Here is a 22,185-nt window from a genome sequence, read left to right on the forward strand (position 1 = left end):
TCCACTTTCATCTGTAATGATAGTGTTAGGTGTGTGGTTTGGGGAATTGAAGGCTTTGTGGTTGTAACTGGAGAGAGCAGGAATTTAAAGATCTCGCTTTCTGGTGGTAAATGTTTCTTTGTAGATTGCTTGTTCTGTTGTACTCATGTGAGACATTAGAGAAGCCATAATGCTGCATGGTCCTGAGTACGACTACTATCTCTACATATCCTGTTAGAGTGGCGTGGCAGTCAACCATGGGAACTGTAGCTGCTGTCAAAATGTAAGGGACTTACGAACATATTCAAGTAGAGCACTCTGCCATGTCCGTCAGTCCCACTGAGACTGAATGGCGCAACAGTGCACATGCTTGAGCAGTGCTACATTCAAGCTAAGGACATGGAGACCCTATTCTTGTGTTTGGAAGTGGACCCATCGATCGGACCCCCACCTATCAGACAAGTTCTAACCTATTCTGTGGACATTTAAAACCATAAACACATTGGCCCAATTAGGGGTTATGGGTAGTGTTGAGCAAACTTGTGTTTTCAAGTTCGGCGTACAAGGTTTGGGTTATCTATGAATTCCATTATGGATTCCGCTACCAAGGACCATAAGTCATGGTCCGTGGTAGCGCAATCCAGAATGGAATTCTTAGATAACCCAAACCTTGTACGCCGAACTTGAAAACACAAGTTTGCTCAACACTAGTTATCAGAATTGAAAAAACTTTTTTATTTCCAGAGATAGAATCCGTGTTGTTTTAGAGGTGGGTTCTTTTTATATTTTCAACATTGTCTTTGTATTGATTTTTAAGCATATTATACATGTTGAGAAGTACACAATAAACAAAAAAAAAGGGATGATCCAAAATAACCATAAAGGGAAACATGATACATGGTATTGTCCCTTTTACATATACAGTATAAGACATGAGACCAGAATACTTTGCATGTACAATTGTAAGAGAAAGTTTTCGTAGCTCTTAAACATTCATTTATAGTAAGGCGGTCGGCAGCGGAGTGGCGTGTGCACTCCAGAGCCACATCAGCCATTGGTTGTGTGTTCTTATCCTGGATTGCAAGGAGGGGGTAAAAACCAGCTCATACATCACATGTAAGTTTACCATTTGGGTGACCTCCGATATGTTAGGGGTGACAGGTTCTTTCCAGTGTCTCGCTATTACCTTGCGCTATTACCTTGACACTAACCATCGGAAGGTTGATTGAATGCCATCTAGACCAATGCTCAGAATCAACCTCTATGGTTTAGACCCTTGTCAGAGAATAGGAGGTGGAGCGGGGAAGAGGGTCTCGCAGTGTTGGTGAGAGAGATTGTGTTCAGATAGTGTCGTATCTGCAGGTATTGGTATAAGGTAGAATTGGGAATAGAAAAAGAACCTATGGATAGAGGCATACTCCAGAAGAGTATGATCCTGGTACAGCTGGCCAATGGAATTAATCCCCTTAGACTTTCCTAGGGAAAGGTTGAGATGGGGGATATGGTGTGGAAATCTGGGATATGAAATGGGGTGGCAGGGAGTGCATGGAGGAGGTATTCCTATGCAAAAAGGGAGGTCTGCATGGTGAGTAGAGGAAGATGATATGTGAGTTTGCTTAGGCTGCTAAGAAGGCATTGAGAGAATGTCCTTTAATAAAGGACTCCTCTATTTGGAGCCATCTTTGAGGATTGGACAGACGCCACCACTCCCTAGTCTGGTCTATCAGGCTAGCTATATAATATTTGCGAAGGTCCGAGACCCCTAACCCTCCATTCTTTATAGAGAGAAACATGGCCCTTTTTGGAGATTCGAGGCAGGGAGGAACCCCATATAAACCGTACCATGCTGTTTTGGAGGTGGGTGAGTATATGGTTAGGCACACGTAAAGAGATACGACGGAACCTATACAAAATTAATTATTTTTACTGTATTAATCCTTGCAATCCAGGACAAGCAAAGTTTTGAGTACCTCTGATATTCACTCGCCAGTTCCCTCTGCAGGGCTTAGTAATTAAATGATACCAGTCTCCCTACCGAGTTGGGGATAAGAATGCCCAGATATGAAATATGGTCATCTGCCCATTGAAAGCAATAATCACGTTTGATATGGCCTCTGGTTTCCTCCTGGATCTGGACAGGTAGAATGGAAGATGCATTAGCATTTAGTTTATAGTAAGACACAGCTGAAAAATGTTCTAGGATGGTATATGCAGCTGCAAGAGATTCAGTTGGATTGGTAAGGGACAAGACCACATCATCGGTGTAGAGTCCAATGGTGTGGACCGAGGATACCACAGGAACTCCCTCCACCAGTGGGCTGGTACGAAGGAGCTCTGCCAAAGGTTCCATAACCAACACAAACACCAAAGGTGACAAAGGGCACCTCTGACGAGAGCCATTAGTAATTTGGAATGGCTCATAGAGAAAACAAGAGGCCAGTACACTCGCCTCCGGGGCAGAGTATAGACCCATAATAGCCAGAAGCATATGTCCCTGGATTCTAAATTTGCTCAGAACCTGTTCCAGGAACCCCCAATGGACTCTCTCTAAAGCTTTTTCAGCATCAAGATAGAAAGATAGTGGGGGTCCTGGAGAGCTCCGCAATCTGGACCAAGTTAATAAGACGTCTCATTCCATCTCTGCATTGACGCTTGGGGACAAAGCCGACCTGGTCTTCTGCAACCAATTAACCAAAACTGTGTATAGTCTAGTTGCTAGTAGTTTAGAAAATAGTTTCAGATCCACATTTAACAGCGAGATGGGTCTAAAATTAGCCGGGTGGTTCGGAGTCTTTCTTGGTTTAGGTAATGCTATAGTGGCTGATAGCATATCCCTAGGGATGTTCCCCGTTGTGAAGAAACAATTGAATAGTTTGGTCAGGCAAGGTGCGAGTACAGAAGCGTAGATCTTATAATATTCTGCAACATATCCATCTGGGCTTTATAGAGTTTGAGGGATTTGAGGGCAGATTTCACTTCTGACTCAGAGATGGGAGTATTGATCACGGCCAAGTCCTCCGCAGACAAGGAAGCTAAGGGCATAGAGTCCAGAAATGACTGGATCTCAGTTGTAGAGGTTGGGGGGTGGCTGAATCGTCTCGGAGATTACGGTATATAGAGAGGAATAAAACTTAGCAAATGCATCAGCAATCTGCTGGGGATGTGTTATTACTGAGCCATCTGGAAACTGGAACAAATCTATTCTGCTAGACGCCGCCCTTCGATGCAAGCGTTTAGCTAGCAAGGCACCTGATCTGTCTCCTATGTTGTAAAATCTTGCCTTCATACGGTGGACTGAATGTTTAAATTTATACAGCAATAGGGATGTGGGTGGGCCGATGTGAGTGTGACTTTGTGTTGCATTTCTACAGTGTGTAGTGCCTGAATCGTGCTTTGTATATCTCTCTCCCTTGCTTTTTTAAGTCTGAAAGCGGTTTTGATAAATAGATCCCTCATATACACCTTTTGAGATCCCCACAGTGAGGCAATAGATATACCTTCCACATTATCACAGTCCATCTTAATTTCTATTGGTAGGTGAAGTCCCCCCCAACGAGGATTGAACCACTAGCTACGGACATCACCTTATAGAGAAACCGCTTCAGGAACCTAAGCTGCAGCGGTTTCTCTATAAGGAACCTAAGCTGATGTGCATTGGGAGCATATACTGCTGCCAAAGTAAAGGGAACATTATCAATCAGACAGACTAAAATCACATATGTGCCAAGAGGGTCTGAGATACACTTCTGTACTGAGAAAGACGTCATATTCCTAATAGCTATAAAAACACCACCTTGGCGCTTTTTAAGAGTGTAAGAGTGATATATATGCGGGAATAAGCGGTGTGAGCACCTGTGCGCATCTGCAGATAACAAATGTGACTCTTGCACAAAAAGAACATCACAATGGGACTGCATGGCATCCCTCATTTAAAGGGGGAGTTTAATCCCTTAACATTAAGAGAGAGAACCATCAGCCCCATTGTGTGAAGGAGGTAGATCTACTGAGGTAGCGGCATTCCAGATAAGCATGAAGATTCTATATAACAGGTCAAAAAAGTAACAAAAAAGGAAACATGGAAAAAAACAGAGAAGATACTCAGCCTAGAGTGTGGTAGAGCCAGTAGTCCTGAGAGACGTGACTCTTTCATGAGTCACACCTATAAAGGGGTAAAAGCGGAACCAAACGGTGGGTCCATAACACACCCCAGGAGGTAGCAAGGAAAATGGGGAGTGCCCCATATAACAAATATCTTGAAGTGTCTTTAGGCCGTGTCCCATTCAGGGGAGACCTTGTCAGGCTTGTCCTGTTGGACATCAGGGTTTTGGGTCGACAGAGATAGGAGGCCCCATTCCTGGAGCTTCTGAAAGGTTATCTGAGAGGTGCGGCGCACGTGTTGCACTCCTGGTGGTCTTGGAGAATCTTGGTGGTTTCTGAAAATTCCCGGCGCTTAGCCAGAGTGGCCGCAGATAAATCAGGGAAAACAGAAATTCTGCAGAAAATATCCACCAGCATAGGGTTTTGCCGTAAAGCATGCAGAAAGGCCTTTTTGGTCTGAAAAAAGTGCACTTGGGCCAATACATCCCTGGGTGTTGATGGGCCTGGTCCCGATGGTTTGGAAATACTGTGGATGCAGTTGATGGTGACATCCATATCTGAGGCTGTGGGGAGTGTGGCCTTTAGCATGTCCTTCGATAACTGCTCCAAGTCGGCAGGCCCCACCGTCTCCGGAACACCACGAAGGCGCACATTATTGCGTCAGTGTCTGTCCTCTATGTCACATATCTTGGCAGACAGTCTACTGACCTCTTCCTCCAATGCTTTGTTTGCGTCAGAGAGTTGTGCAACGAGGCTAGCTTCGTCATCTTGTGTTCCAAGTGGGCTGTGTGGTCTCCGAATTGCTGTATTTCTCGCCTCATTTCCTGTATCTTCCCTTGCATGTCATCTTTGAGGGAAGCCCTTAGGAAATCCAGGAGCGGAGCGTACCCTCTATGAGTGGATGAGGGGACAAGCCCGGGCGATCGTCTGCCCCAGAGCCTGACCTCAGGCTTGACGAGGACGCAGGTGAGGCCGGAAGCGCAGGGGGTGAGGCATGCAGTAGGCCTGAGACCAGGGTTGCCGCTTTACCAAAGAATTTGGTGAATTTAGCCAGGGCTGGCCTCCCTTTCTATCTTCCCCATAATATGGGTCAAGTATGTGGCTCGTAAGGGTTGATCCACAAATGCTGGGTTAGCCGCTTTGGGGTGGTTATGGATTTTCTAGGTCTGGAGGTACAGCATCAAGCAGCCGGCGCCATCAGCTTGCAGGCCACACTTCTCTTTACAGGTTGGTTTTGTTACTACAGCTATACTGTTTATACCTCTTTTTATTGAATTCCAGACCCATCCATAGACAGGAGAGGTGCAGTTTCTGGGAAAACTAAAAGGTGATAGTTACACGCAAATATAATAATTAGCAATACGATCCAATTATGACCATATTTTTCTGAACCCCATCAGACTCCTGGACTAAGATGTAACTATAGCCTTTCTACTCTATAGTTACTATATTTACAGCCATAGAAATAATTTTACATGTCCATTTGTCTTTTAGCACTGAGATGACCTAATTTCTTAAGAGTGCATGCTTAGATGTTGCACTAGACGTTCCCCATGTGTCACCACCAGACATCTGAGAAGCTCTGACAGATGCCTTTCAGAACCTCCTCCTTGAGCTTCCTTTGTTTTGATTTTCAGTTCCTCATCTCGTTAGCCTCTCTGAGCTGTCATGTAGTTGGACTGATTGCATCCCTTTAAATTCCTCCCCATAATGCATTAGTGTGCGGTTTATACAACTTCCTGGAGTGTGTGTGCATGCTGATCCTATTTCCCAGTCTTCTACAAGATAAGTGTTGTATATTCATTTGTGATTTTCTGTTTGCTGGATCCCAGGTGACCCTGACTCCCTCCGTGTCTAGAGTAGGGAGCCGGTGGTCGTGTCCCCTCACTATTGTAGGGTGTTCAGGTGTTATACAGTCGAGGTACGAGGATATGCGATCATCTACCATTGGGATGTTCGCATAGGCTGAGCAGTCAGGGAGAGTGCCAGGTCTTATCCCTTTTTGTTCCTTAGTTTTGGATCCAGTGAGTCATATATTCATTTTGTATTGTCTTGTTTCCTGTACACCTTCCGTGACATTATAAACCGCCAAAACCGTCTCAAGCATGGATCCGGTTTCACTTTTGACTGAACGCTTCCAGGGTCTTTCATTGAAGGTAGCTGATCTCCGTATGACTCTTTCTCAGTTTCTAGTGACCGGTTCAGCTTGCGTTCATGGAGTTTGTTCTGAGCCTAAGATCTCGCTCCCGGATACGTTCTCCGGGGGTAGTGGGAATTTTGTGCGTTTCAGAGAAGCTTGCAAACTCCATTTTCGCCTTCTTCCCCATTCCTCTGGTGACTGAGGAATGGAGGGTGGGGATCATTATATCGCTGCTCAGGGGTAATGCTCAGTCGTGGGCCTTTTCGCTACCGGTGGGGGCACGGCCCCTCCGTTCAGTGGATGAATTCTTTTTAGCCCTGGGTCAGATATATGATGATCCGTATCGTGTTGCTTTGGCTGAGTCTAGACTACGTCTGTTATGCCAGGGTAAACAATCCGCAGAGATATACTGCTCAGAATTTCGGAGATGGGCAGCTGATACTGGTTGGAATGATGCTGCACTCCGAAGTCAATTTTGCCATGGTCTTTCAGAGGGATTGAAAGATGCATTTGCCTTTCATGAGAGGCCTATCTCCTTGGACTATGCTATGTCTCAGGCCGTTCGTATTGACAGGTGTCTTAGAGAGAGAGGAGAGATCACTCCCTCCTGTCATACTCAATCCCAGGACAGTGCAGCGGTCTCATTCTGTGCGCAGGGGTCTCAGTCGCTGTGAGCCCCTTCTGAACAGGAGCCCATGCAGCTGGGGTTGATTGCCTCTGACAATAGAAGATTCAGCCCGCATGGGAAGGTTTGTTTTTGTTGTGGAGGTATAAATCATTTGGCAAATGTTTGTCCCTCTAGGAGATTCAGGCAGTTTTTTGGGAGTAATAAAGAAACAAAAAGGAAAAAATCTTTTAAAAATGTTCCATCTGTTACTTTTGGCAGGGTTGAGGCGGAAATTGAAGGTTTTCCGTTTGCTAGTAGTTCCCGTTTTGTCTTGCCTGCCAGGGTGGCGTTAGAGAGCAAGAACATTTTTTGTGAGATTTTTGTAGATAGTGGAGCAGCTGTCAATCTCATTGATAATCAATTTGCGATAACTCATGGTTTCCAGGTATGCACTTTGGGAAAGGATATTCCTGTTTTTGCTATTGATTCCGCTCCACTTTCTCAGAAATCGTTAAAGGGCATAGTTCACAATATTCGTTTAATTGTGAGTGATGCTCATGTTGAGGATGTGTCATGTTTCGTCCTTAGCGGATTGCCTACTCCTCTTGTGTTGGGGCTACCCTGGCTCACTAAACATAACCCCACCATTGATTGGCAAGCGAGGAAAATAAATGGTTGGAGTGACTTTTGCAGAGAGAATTGCCTCACGACATCTGTTTCTGAGGTTTCTACTAAGACTGTACCATCTTTTCTCTCTGAATTTTCGGATGTCTTTTCTGAGAGTGGTGTTCAGGATTTGCCCCCGCACAGAGAGTACGATTGCCCTATTAATCTCATCCCAGGCGCCAAGCTGCCTAAATCTCGTTTATACAATCTTTCCCAACCTGAAAGGGTCGCTATGCGTGCTTATATCTCTGAGAGTCTGAGAAAAGGACACATACGACCCTCAAAGTCACCTGTGGCCGCTGGTTTTTTCTTTGTTAAGAAAAAGATGGTTCTTTAATACCTTGTCTGGATTTCAGGGAGCTGAACAGTATCACTATTCGTGACCCTTATCCGCTTCCTCTGATCCCGGACCTGTTTAACCAGATTGTTGGGGCTAAAGTCTTTTCCAAATTACATCTAAGAGGGGCATACAACCTGGTCAGGGTCAGAGAAGGAGACGAATGGAAGACGGCCTTCAATACCCCTGAGGGCCATTTTGAGAATTTGGTTATGCCTTTTGGTTTGATGAATGCCCCAGCTGTTTTTCAGCATTTCGTGAACAGCATTTTTTATCATTTAATGGGAAAATTTGTATTAGTGTATTTGGATGACATTTAGATTTTTTCTCCTGATTTCAAAACTCATAAGGAACACTTACGTCAGGTCTTGCTCATCCTGCGGGAGAATAAATTATACGCGAAACTGGAAAAATGTGTGTTTGCGGTTTCAGAAATTCCATTTCTGGGGTTTCTTCTCTCCGCTTCTGGTTTTCGCATGGACCCCGAGAAGGTCCGCGCTGTGCTTGAGTAGGAGCTTCCTGAGAATCAGAAGGCGCTGATGCGTTTTTTGGGCTTTGCCAATTATTACAGGAAGTTTATTTTGAATTATTCCTCTGTTGTTAAACCACTCACTGATATGACCAGAAAGGGGGTAGATTTTTCTTCCTGGTCGGTAGAGGCGCGTAAGGCCTTTTCTAATATCAAGGAGAGTTTTGCTTCCGCTCCCATCTTGGTACAACCTGATATTTCTCTACCCTTCATAGTTGAGGTTGATGCTTCTGAGGTGGGTGTGGGTGCGGTCTTGTCTCAGGGTTCCTCTCCTGCCAAATGGCGACCGTGTGCCTTTTTCTCGAAGAAACTCTCCTCCGCAGAGAGAAATTACGATGTGGGAGATAGGGAGTTGTTGGCCATCAAGTTGGCTTTTGAGGAATGGCGCCATTGGCTAGAGGGAGCCAGACACCCTATTACCGTGTTTACTGACCATAAAAATCTGGCCTACTTGGAGTCAGCCAAGCGTCTGAACCCGAGACAGGCCAGATGGTCTATTTTCTTTTCAAGGTTTAATTTTGTTGTCACGTTCCGCCCTGGGGTTAAGAATGTGAAGGCAGATGCCCTGTCACGTTGTTTTCCGGGGTGGGAATTTTGAAGACCCGGGTCCCATTTTGGCTGAAGGTGTGGTGGTCTCTGCTCTTTATCCTGAATTGGAGGCAGAGGTGCAGGTAGCCCAGTCAGAGGCTCCTGATCTTTGTCCTCCTGGGAGGTTGTTTGTGCCTCTCGCTTTAAGACACAAGATTTTTAAGGAACACCACGATACTGTCCTTGCTGGGCACCCGGGGGCAAGAGCCACAGTGGATCTCATCGCTCGGAGATTCTGGTGGCCTGCGCTTCGTAAGTCGGTTGAGGGTTTTGTGGCAGCCTGCGAGACTTGCGCTCGTGCCAAAGTCCCTCATTCACGGCCATCAGGTCCTCTCCTTCTCTTACCCATTCCTTCCCGTCCTTGGACACATCTGTCCATGGACTTCATAACAGACCTGCCTCGTTCCTCGGGGAAGACTGTGATTCTGGTGGTGGTGGACCGTTTTAGCAAAATGGTGCATTTCATCCCTTTTCCTGGTTTGTCCAATGCTAAGACGCTGGCGCAGGCATTTATTGATCACATTGTCAAATTGCACTGGTATTCCTTCAGACATAGTCTCTGATAGGGGCACGCAGTTTGTTTCCAGATTCTGGAAGGCTTTCTGTTCTCGCTTGGGGGTTCGGTTGTCATTCTCTTCTGCTTTCCACCCGCAGTCGAATGGCCAGACAGAGCGCGTCAATCAGAATCTGGAGACATATCTGCGCTGTTTTGTGGCGGAGAATCAGGACGATTGGTGTTCTTTTTTGTCCCTTGCTGAGTTTGCTTTAAATAACCGTCGTCAGGAGTCCTCTGATAAGTCACCATATTTTGGTGCATATGGGTTTCATCCGCAGTCTGGGACATTCTCGGGAGAGGGGTCTTCTGGTTTACCTGATGCGGACAGATTCTCCTCGTCTTTGTCATCTATTTGGCAAAATATTCAGGATAATCTAAAGAGCATGAGTGAGAGATATAAGCGTGTGGCAGATAAGAGACGTGTGCCTGGTCCGGACCTGAATGTTGGTGATCTGGTGTAGGTTGTCTACCAAGAATATCAAATTGAAGGTTCCCTCCTGGAAGTTGGGTCCTAAGTTTATTGGGCCTTACAAAATCCTGTCTGTCATCAATCCTGTTGCCTACCGTCTCGATCTTCCTCAGACTTGGAAGATCCATAATGTTTTTCATAAGTCCTTATTAAAACCTTATGTTCAACCCATTGTACCCTCGCCTTTGCCTCCTCCTCCGATTATGGTTGATGGTAATCTTGAATTTCAGGTCTCTAGGATTGTGGATTCTTGTGTTGTCCGCGGTTCTCTCCAGTACCTTGTTGATTGGGAGGGTTATGGTCCTGAGGAGAGGATGTGGGTCCAGTGACGTACATTAAGGCCACTCGTCTCATCAGGGCTTTCCATAGGTCCCATCCTGAGAAGGTGGGCTCTGAGTGTCCGGAGTCCACTCGTAGAGGGAGGGATACTGTCACCACCAGACATCTGAGAAGCTCTGACAGATGCCTTTCAGAACCTCCTCCTTGAGCTTCCTTTGTTTTGGTTTTCAGTTCCTCATCTCGTTAGCCTCTCTCAGCTGTCATGTAGTTGGACTGATTGCATCCCTTTAAATTCCTCCCCATAATGCATTAGTGTGCGGTTTATACAACTTCCTGGAGTGTGTGTGCATGCTGATCCTATTTCCCAGTCTTCTACAAGATAAGTGTTGTACATTCATTTGTGATTTTCTGTTTGCTGGATCCCAGGTGACCCTGACTCCCTCCGTGTCTAGTGTAGGGAGCCGGTGGTCGTGTCCCCTCACTATTGTAGGGTGTTCAGGTGTTATACAGTCGAGGTACGAGGATATGCGATCATCTACCATTGGGATGTTCGCATAGGCTGAGCAGTCAGGGAGAGTGCCAGGTCTTATGCAGGGGTCTCCCTTTTTGTTCCTTAGTTTTGGATCCAGTGAGTCATATATTCATTTTGTATTGTCTTGTTTCCTGTACACCTTCCGTGACACCATGGTTTTGCTTATATGACTATATTATGGATCTGTAGAAAGCACTAGAAGACATCTAAGAGTCCATTCTGTTCCTCAATGTGTCTCTAACTCAATTTGTGGTGCTTTTTATACCTTGATCTGTCTTAAAGCCATTGTCACTTTCGGGGGTGGGAGGGAAACACCACAGCGAACATAGAAGGGAAAGGAGTGAGGGAATAAGGCCTGTAAACTAGTCGAAAGGAGATGGACACCCCCTAGTAAAACCCTAATCAAAGTCCTGACTAACTACCAGTATGAACAGACCCAGAGGTAGGTGAGTTCATACACTGGAATACCTAGTGTCCTAACTCACCCTATAGGACCCTGGTACTAATGTCAGGACTGAGACAAAAGGAAGAACGAACAGGAGTCTCCCTCAGGCCTAATACAAATGACAGGAAAATGCAACACACAAAATAACCTAAACAAAATTCAAAAGGGAAAGAAAACACTTAACTTCAAGTGGCTATGGCAGCACCAGGAACTCAGCCGAGCTATCCACAACCCCATGAGAAGCTATAAACCGCTTAGAATAGTGGGATAAACAACAATAAATAGAGAAGGTTAAATGACCATAATAGCCACACCTGGGGAAAGAAGGTGTGGCAAGCACCAGAAACAACACAGATGTCATTTGATCCAAACGGAAAACAGGTCAGATCAAACCATGTGTTGCCAGTCTCATCGATGTTCTGCCACCTGTCGCGGGAACGTCCGTGACAGTACCTCCCCTTCTACAGGTGACCTCCGGGCACCCAGGACCAATCTTATTCGGATGAGACCTGTGAAAAAGGCTTTCACCAAACGACTGGCATTTATGTCAGATGCCGGTACCCACATACTCCCCTCTGGTCCATAACCCTTTCAGTGAACAAGATACTGAAGAGATCTACGGAGAACTCGAGAGTCAATAATCTTGGCGATCTGGAATTTCAAACTGCTGTCCACCATGACAGGAGCGGGTGGCAAGGAAGACGGCTCCAAAGGTTCAACATATCTCTTCAACAAAGATTTGTGAAAGACATTATGAATTTCCGGAGCCTGAGGAAGTTCAAGACGAAAAGCTACAGGATTAATAATGGCAGTGATCTTATATAGACCAATAAACCTTGGATCCAACGTCTAAGAAGGAACCTTTAACTTAATATTTCTTGTGGACAGCCACACAAAATCACCCACAGTTAGGTCCGGACCCTTCATACGTTTCCTGTCAGCCACACGTTTATACTTGTTGCCCATATTCATCAAGTTATTTTGAATTTTCTGCCATATAGAAGACAATGATGATGAAAAACGTTCTTCCTCAGGGATACCGGAAGTATCAGAACCAGAGAATGTGCCAAATTGCGAGTGAAACCCATATGCCCCAAAAAACGGCGACTTACCAGTGGACTCGTGTCTACGATTATTTATGGCAAACTCTGCCAAAGACAAAACGAGGACCACTCCTACTGATTCTCAGAGACAAGACATCTTAAGTAAATCTCCAGACTCTGATTAGTGCACTCCATCTGTCCATTTGTCTGAGGATGAAAAGAAGAAGAAAAGGACAGTTGTACCCCCAATCTAGTACAGAACGCCTTCCAGAATCTGGACACAAACTGAGTCCCACGATCCGAGACCATGTCAGAGGGAATGCCATTAAGTTTCACAATGTTGTCAACAAACACTTGCGCAAGTGTTTTAGTATTAGGTAGGCCAGGCAATGCAATAAAGTGCACCATTTTACTAAAACGATCAACTACCACCAGAATAACTGTCTTTCCAGACGAATTAGGCAGATCAGTAATAAAATTTATAGACAAGTGAGTCCATGGTCTGGACAGTATGGGCAATGGAAGTAGAGATCCAGAAGGCCGAGCTAAGGTCACCTTAGCGCGTGCACAGATACTACAGGCCGACACATAGTCCTCAACACACTTATGCAACCCCGGCCATCAGAATCTACAAGAGATGAGGTCGGCAGTGGAATTACTCCCAGGGTGTCCCATAAGAACCATACAGTGATGCTCCTCAAACACCTTATGATGCAATTCTGATGGAACAAACAATTTCCCAGAGAGGCAAGACTCTGGTGCATCTCCCTGAGCCTCTAACACCTTCATCTCTAGGTCAGGGTATAGAGTGGATATCACCACCCCCTCCGACAGTATCGGACTCGGATTTTCTAAATCACCACCTCCAGGAAAACTACATGACAAGGCATCTGTCTTGACGTTCTTAACCTCAGGACGATGAAGTGACAATGAAACTGAATCTGGTGATAAACAAAGACCATCTGGCCTGCCTCGGGTTCAGTTGTTTAGCCGACTCCAGGTAAGCCTGATTTTTGTGATCATTGAACACCGTGATCGGATGAATCGCCCCTTTGAACCAATGACGCCACTCCTCAAAAGCCAACTTAATGGCTAGCAACTCTTTGTTACCCACATCGTAATTTCTCTCTGCAGCAGAGAGTTTTTTAGAGAAAAATGCACATGGGCACCATTTACCAGGTGATGGGCCCTGCAATAAGACTGCTTCTACCCCCATCTTCGACACGGCAACTTCCACAATGAAAGGTTGTGATACATCTGGCTGCACCAATATAGGGGCAGAGGCGAAGCACTCCTTAATCGCAGAAAAGACTCGCAACGCCGAATCAGACCACACTGAAACATCCATCCCTTTCTTAGTTATGTCCATTAAGGATTTCACCACTGTCAAATAGGTCTGAATACATTTTCGGTAATAGTTGGTGAACCCCAAAAACCGCATAAGAGCCTCCAGATTATTGGGTCAATCCTAGTCCAATACAGCACGGACTTTCTCTGGATCCATTTGTCAACCTGAAGATCACAGCAGGTAGCCCAAGAATTGCACCTCATGTACAGAAAAAAACACACTTTTCTAATTTTGCGTACAATTTATTATCTCTTAGGATCTGTAACACCTATCTAACGTGATCCTGTTGAGTCTCCACATCTGAATAATAAATTAGTATGTCATCCAAATACACGACAACAAACTTCCCCACCAGGTGATGAAAAATGTCATACAGAAAATTTTGGAAAACTGCAGGAGCATTGTTCAACCTAAAAGGCACGACCAGGTTCTCAAAGTGACCCTCTGGGGTATTAAAGCCGTCTTCCATTCATCCCCTTCCTTGATCCTGACCAGATTATATGCCCCTCTTAAGTCCAACTTGGAGAACACCTTGGCATCAACAATCTGGTTAAACAAATCAGGAATCAAAGGAAGAGGGTAAGGGTACTTTCACACTAGCGTTTTTCTTTTCCGGCATAGAGTTCCGTCCTAGGGGCTCTATACCAGAAAATAACTGATCAAGTATATCCCCATGCATTCTGAATGGAGAGCAATTCATTCAGGATGCATCAGGATGTCTTCAGTTCAGTCTTTTTGACTGATGAGGACAGAGATAAAACCGCAGCATGCTACGGTTTTATCTCCGGCCAAAAAAACTGAACACTTGCCTTGCATTTTCTTCCATAGGAATGTATTAGTGCCGGATCCGGCATTCAAAATACCGGAATGCCGGATCTGTCCTTGCGCAGACCGAAAAAAAGGTGAAAAAAAGAAATGCCAGATCCGTTTTTCAGGATGACACCGGAAAGACGGATCCGGCATTTTAATGCATTTGTAAGATGGACAGATTGTGCCCCCTCCAGAGTAGCAATGCCCATTGTGCCCTCCAGAGTAGCAATGCCCATTGTGTCCCCTTCACATTAGCAATGCCCTCTGTGCCCCCTCCAGATAAGAAATGCCCATTGTGCCCCCCAGAGTACAAATGCCCATTGAGCCCCCTTAACATTAGCAATGCCATTAGCAGTGCCCCCTCCAGAGTAGAAATGCCGATTGTGCCCCTTCACATAAGCAATGCCCATTGTGCCCCCTTCAGAGATGAAATGCCCATTGTGCCCCCCCAAGTAGAAATGCCCATTGTGCCCCCTCCAGAGAAGAAATGCCTATTGTGCCCCCTCCAGGGAAGAATTGACCATTTTGCCCCCTCTGTGTTAAAAAAAAAAAAATGATAACAGAGTAACTACTCACCTTGTCCCGTTCCTGAAGCTCACATACCTCTCTCCCCTGCAGACACAGATCGCTCTGCAGCACTGTGTGGGCGGGGCTTATGCAGATTACCGTGCTGCAGGCTCCACCCACACAGGCCAGCAGCGCGATCCCTGTCTGCAGGCTAAATGGTGGAGCGGGGAGAAGTCTTCCTGCTCTACCATTCAGAACGCTGCCGACCTGAAGGCGGGGAGGAGCGCGGGGAGCTGAGCGGTGAGTGACAGGACTACAGCTCCCAGCGCTCCAGCAATGAGCACTTCCATCTGTATTGATGGAAGCACTCATTGCTTCTGGCACCCCCCTGAGAGTCGGCACCTGGGGCCGACCGCCCCCCTTAGTAGGCCACTGTTGCAGAGTGCTCCTTGAGGCGAAGGCAGAAGCGCTGATAAACTGCGCCTACCTTCTCCTTGGCTCCCCCACTCTCACCAATAGCCAGGGACCCTTCCCGCTCCAGACTCCTGCTACAGTACAGGGGCAGGAACTGTTATCTTTCCCTGTGCGGCGCTCCAGGAAGAAACACAGCTGATCGTATCATCAACTGTATTTCTGTCCAGCAGGACAGGGCTGCAAACATTGGCTCTGGGGGCCGCATGTGCTTTAGAGGGTAGAGTCCTGACCAAAGTTTTCACCTCCAGTAGAAGAGGAGATGATCCCAACTTGGCCCCCTCTTGCCAGGGGCCCCATAGCAGTCGCATGGTCTGCCACTATGGTAGTTACTCCCCTGGCCTGTACCAGTCAGTACTGTAGAAAATCAAGAAAATAAATTAAGTAGACAACTTAAAAATGCATAATAAAAAGTATATAAAAAAGTAATAAAAATAAAACTGTAACCTAGCAAGACAAAAATATGCACATTTCAAAATAAATCCTATGATTAAATAAATTGACAAGTCCTCTAAATACTGGTTGATCATGGTGGGCAAGTTCTTACTGCATTTTTACAAAAATTCTGTAATGTTTAACATAGTAACATAGTATATAAGGCCAAAAAAAATACATTTTTCCATCCAGTTCGGCCTGTTATCCTGCAAGTTGATCCAGGGGATTTTAGAAATTTTTTTAAAATCTAATTTGTAGCAGAAAACAAGACGACCAGTGATTAGTCTGAAATAACCCCTCATTCCTCCCTCATGTGATACAAAATGTCAATCAAGTCAATGATATTTCTCTGCCTGAAGGTATTTTCAGTGATTTAATTGGAGGACGCGATGGGGGGAAAAAAGGCCAAATGTTTATGATGCATCTCTGTTAGCATTTAACTGTGACTTAGTACATAACCCCGAAGACAATGGGGTTCTCCTCTGAGGCAATTGCCTCTGTCAGGCAGCAGCGATTGAATGATATGCTGTGTTCCTAGTAAGGAGAGAAGGAAGAATGGAAGAAAAGGTCATATTGTCGACAAGGAGAAGCTGTTTGGCCTCAACAATATCTTCTTTAATCCAAACACTGAAAGTAATTCCAGGGCCCGAGCAATGACAATTACCCCGGTCTCCCGTACATGCATAGTCTTTACCAGTGTACACAACATTATACCGTACAATGATACAAATGTGTTATTTTTATTCCGTTTTATAAATTTATACAGAGGATTGTGGGAACCTCAAAGAAAGTTTTTAATGTACAAAAATCATTTTTTTTTTATATATATTTTTTTAATGCATATGTGCAATAATGTCTCCCTATATACAAGATCTTATAAGATCTTACAAGATCTTATAAATACAGGTATAATCTACACAATATAATAGTTCAGTGACTTTGTAAATAAATAACTCACACTGCACTGATCTTGAGTTACATCCTTTATTATACTCCAGAGCTGCACTCACTATTCTGATGGTGGTGTCACTGTGTACATACATTACATTACTTATCCTGTACTGATCCTGAGTTACATCCTGTATTATACTCCAGAGCTGCACTCACTATTCTGCTGGTGCAGTCACTGTGTACATACATTACATTACGTATCCTGTACTGATCCTGAGTTCCATCCTGTATTATACTCCAGAGCTGCACTCACTATTCTGCTGGTGGAGTCACTGTGTACATACATTACATTACTTATCCTGTACTGATCCTGAGTTACATCCTGTATTATACTCCAGAGCTGCACTCACTATTCTGCTGGTACAGTCACTGTGTACATACATTACATTACTTATCCTGTACTGATCCTGAGTTACATCCTGCATTATACTCCAGAGCTGCACTCACTATTCTGCTGGTGGTGTCACTGTGTACATACATTACATTACTTATCCTGTACTAATCCTGAGTTACATCCTGTATTATACTCCAGAGCTGCACTCACTATTCTGCTGGTGCAGTCACTGTGTACATACATTACATTACTTATCCTGTACTGATCCTGAGTTACATCCTGTATTATACTCCAGAGCTGCACTCACTATTCTGCTGGTGCAGTCACTGTGTACATACATTACATTACGTATCCTGTACTGATCCTGAGTTACATCCTGTATTATACTCCAGAGCTGCACTCACTATTCTGCTGGTGCAGTCACTGTGTACATACATTACATTACTTATCCTGTACTGATCCTGAGTTACATCCTGTATTATTGCATATTTTATATAAAGATCATTCTTAATAAAAAAAACATCTTAATTACTATATGACAAACAAACCCAGAATGATTATATAATAAATATATGTTAGCTCATTTTATTATGCAGTATACAGGGCAATTATACAAAGACATATAATAATGTTTCTATTTTGTATTTAGTGGGATTGTTACTACTATCTCCATTATTGCTAGCATTATAGATGTTATTATTCCCAGATATAATGTATAAACATGCTGTAGATACAAATGACTAAATAATAATTATGGTTATGCAATAAATAATTTCTGATAAATGTTCATCTTATGATTTCACTATGTATTAGACATCACAATGAGAACAATACACTCCCATATTCACGTACAACTGCATCAGTTCCCAACAGCTGTTTTCCCAAGTAATGAATGATGGGAAGGTCCTTAAAGCAAAACAAGGCACAATCTTCAAAAAGAACATTCAGGGTCCAAGGAAGGTCAGCACTCACTCAAGAAATCTGGGAATGTCCATGTTAATTAGACATCCCCCCACCCCACCTCTATAGAATTGTAAGGACTTTTCCAACAACACTCAGGCAGCTGCTGCGTACCCGCTGTCAACCTTCACCAATCCTAATTGCGCCACTCTGCAACTTCCACTTTCCCTCCAGGGAGACTCTTGAAGCCATTGATGACTGAAATCTCAGATCAGGTCCTTCAGGCTTAAAAATGTTTTAAAAACAACATATGAGAGACATGATCTATCAAGGGGAGTCATGACATCTCTATTACATTGACAACTACCATCTTGTGACCGGCCTGATGTTACCAGTCTGTTGAAAGTTCTACTCTGTGGTCTTCATGCTAGGACCTCAGCAGATGCAGGGCAGAATATGTCAGTTTTCTGGCACAGAGCAGTCATACAAATCTTTTCCCCCTTTTCCGACACTTTTTGAGCTTTTTAAGAAGTTACCAGAGCGTGGCCCAACACATGTAACAATATATGTGCCGAAAACAGGCAACACTACACCTGAAATCTGTGCCAGCAACTTGATGGCGAAGATTTGATTTCCTGGCGTAAGGATCTCCCAAGGATGGGCCAAATTAAATAAGAGGCATCAGAAATGCCAGTCTTGCAAAATTTCCTCCAGAAATGTTAATTCTGTCCAGGGGCGTTGCTAGGGTCTCAAAAGATCCGGGGGCCCAAGCCCCAATGCATATGGCCCAATTCTCTAAGTTGACCAACCGCCCCCCCAACCCCTTCCCTCGCAAACGCTAGCACTGAAGACATTTTGCTGTACTTGCTATACAGCAGCACATACCTCTCGCATCCAGGGCCTCCAGGTGACGTCTCCTCTGATGTAGATCTTCTCTGTCATCATTAGTGATGAGCGTCAGGGGCTATATTAAAATTTGCAATATTTCACGAATATTTCGTAGAATATTTGTCATATATATGCGAATTTTGAGAATTCGAGATTATTTTATTGAATGCAATCAATCGGCAATGTAAAAATAGCGTAATGCGAATTCGCAACCCGAAATACAGGCGTGGGGTCACTTTGGCTACATTTTTCAAGCTGCTAGAAGTTTCCTTAGACTGGAGAAAATGGTTGGCACGGCAGAACATTACAATAGCTTTATATGCAGATAGAGTCAAGTGCTCCAATAAATTTGCGATTGCGCTAATCGCCAGTGATTAGAATATTTTTTCGCACTACGTGCAACTTCACATTTTGGCAGATCTGACTACAGATTACTGATTGGTGCACTAAGTATTGTGAACTTGACATTGCTTCCTTCTCATTGGCGAACAAGTAAGAAGCAGAGAGGAATCATGTGTTCAGATGGAAAAAAATGCTGAATATTCGATATAATGAATATATAGCGCTCTATTCTTTAATATTCACGAATTCTCGAAATGGCGATATTCGCAATAAAAATTCGCTATTCGAATATTCGTGCTCAACACTAGTCATCATCTTCTCCATTCGGTCCGGACAACTTCTCTCAGCCGCCTTGTCTCTGCAGAGTGTGACACACAGACATCTTAGGTTCCTCACTTTTCTCTACCCCCAAATACTATCCTACTATACTAAAGAAAAATTAGTGCCCCCATAGTAACAGTACTCCTCATAGTCCCACCAATAGTAATTCCCTTATAGAATGCCCCCATTAGTAATACTGCCCCCTACAGTGCCCCAACAGTGATAATGCTCCCCAAGAGTGCCTCCATCAGTAGAAGAGCCCTCCAGTATTAATAATACCCTCACAGAGTCCCCAGTGGAAATAAGCCCCCCTATTGTTCCCCCAGTGGTAATAAAGCTATCAACAGACCACTCAGTAGTAATAAGACCCCCATAGTGCTCTTAGTAGAAATTATAAGTCCCTCCTATAGAGCCCCCAGTAGTAAGAACGCATAATGTCTCCTGGATTTAAAATGCCCTCACAGTGCCCCCAGTATTTATAATGCCCCCTACTGTTATAATACTCACCCTGAAGTGCCCCCAGTATTGATACCTCCCCCTACTGTTATAATGCCCCCACAGTGCCCCCAGTATTTATATCGCCCCCTACTGTTATAATGCTTGCTATGAAGTCCTCCCAGTATTGATACTGCCCCTACTCTTATAATGCTCACCCTGAAGTGCCCCCAGTATTTATAATGCCCCCTGCAGTGCCCCCTGTAGTTATGTTCCTCCCTCCACCATACAGTACCATGTAAATAACATCACACCATCTCTCCTGTCCCCTCTAATATGCAGTCCCACGTAAATAACATCACCCCCTCCCCAGCCGCCTTCAACATACAGTCCCAAATAAAGAACATCACCCCCTCAATATTCAGTTTCATGTAAATAACATCACTCCCTCCCGACACCTTCAACATACAGTACCATGTAAATAAAATCGCCCCCTTCCCAGCCACCTCCAACATGCAGTCCTATGTAAATAACATTACCCCTGAACATTCAGTCCCATTTAAATAATATCAATCCCTCCCACAGCCGCCTACAACATTCAGTCCCATGTAAAGAACATCACCCCCTCACCATTCAGTCCCATGTAAATAACATCACTCTCTCTCACAGACACCTTCAACATACAGTCCCATATAAAGAACATCACACCTCAATATTCAGTTCCATATAAATAACATCACTCCCTCCCCGACACCTTCAACATACAGTCCCATGTACAAACCGGATTCCCAAAAAGTTGGGGCACTAAACAAATTGTGAATAAAAACTGAACGCAATGATGTGGAGATGGCAAATGTCAATATTTTTCTTTGTAATAGAACGTAGATGACAGATCAAACGTTTAATCCGAGTAAATGTATCATTTAAAAGGAAAAATACGTTGATTCAAATTTTCACGGTGTCAACAAATCCCAAAAAAGTTGGGACAAGTAGCAATAAGAGGCTGGAAAAAGCAAATTTGAGCATAACGAAGAGCTGGAAGACCAATTAACACTAATTAGGTCAACTGGCAACATGATTGGGTATAAAAAGAGCTTCTCAGAGTGGCAGTGTCTCTCAGAAGCCAAGATGGGTAGAGGATCACCAATTCCCACAATGTTGCGCAGAAAGATAGTGGAGCAATATCAGAAAGGTGTTACCTTAGCACAGCTATATTCCATATTAGGCTAGAAAGGTGCTAACTTAGCACAGCTATATTCCATATTAGGCTAGAATATGGAATATAGCAGTGCTAAGTTGAAATCTTCATGCGATTATTTCGTGTTATATTACTCGCATCGCAATTTCGACTTTTGCGTATGTTCTTAATATTGCTCTAACTTCGTCTTTTAGAATATTCGTAATATTCTGAAAGACGAAGTTAGAGCAATATTACGAATATTCTAAAAGACGAAGTTAGAGCAATATTACGAAATTTCGTAAAATACACATAGATTGTATTTAAGCTAATATACTGCTATAGTAATATTTTTTAATAGTGTACATATTTTACAAAACTTAAGTTCAGAAGAGGCAAAAAAAAATTGGAGGAAAAAAAAGGGATTATAGCACTATATTAGCTAAATTACAATCTATATGTGTCTTTTACGAAATTTCGTAATATTGCTCTAACTTCTTCTTTTAGAATATTCGTAATATTCTAAGAGACGAAGTTAGAGCAATATTACGAAATTTCGTAAAATACACATATTAGCCTAGCCATAGTCAATTAGCATAGGAACGTTGCCTTATACTATCAAGATAAATAATCGCAATACGCGAAAAATAAATCGCATATTATTCGCGATAATTATAATAATTGCGAATATTCGATTTCGACGAATATAACACGAATATTCATTCGAATATTCGCGAAATATCGCGAAATCGAATATGGCACCTCCCGCTCATCACTATCAATCACAACATCATGGCTGCGTAGGAGAAGGATCCGGGTACTGAAATGGCCAGTCTGCAGTCCAGATCTTTCACCTATAGAGAACATTTGGTGCATCATAAAGAGGAAGGTGCAACAAAGAAGGCCCAAGACGATTGAACAGTTAGAGGCCTGTATTAGACAAGAATGGGAGAGCATTCCTATTTCTAAACTTGAGAAACTGGTCTCCTCGGTCCCCA

Source organism: Bufo gargarizans, chromosome 5, assembly GCF_014858855.1.
Source record: "Bufo gargarizans isolate SCDJY-AF-19 chromosome 5, ASM1485885v1, whole genome shotgun sequence".
NCBI classification, from domain to species: Eukaryota; Metazoa; Chordata; class Amphibia; order Anura; family Bufonidae; genus Bufo; species Bufo gargarizans.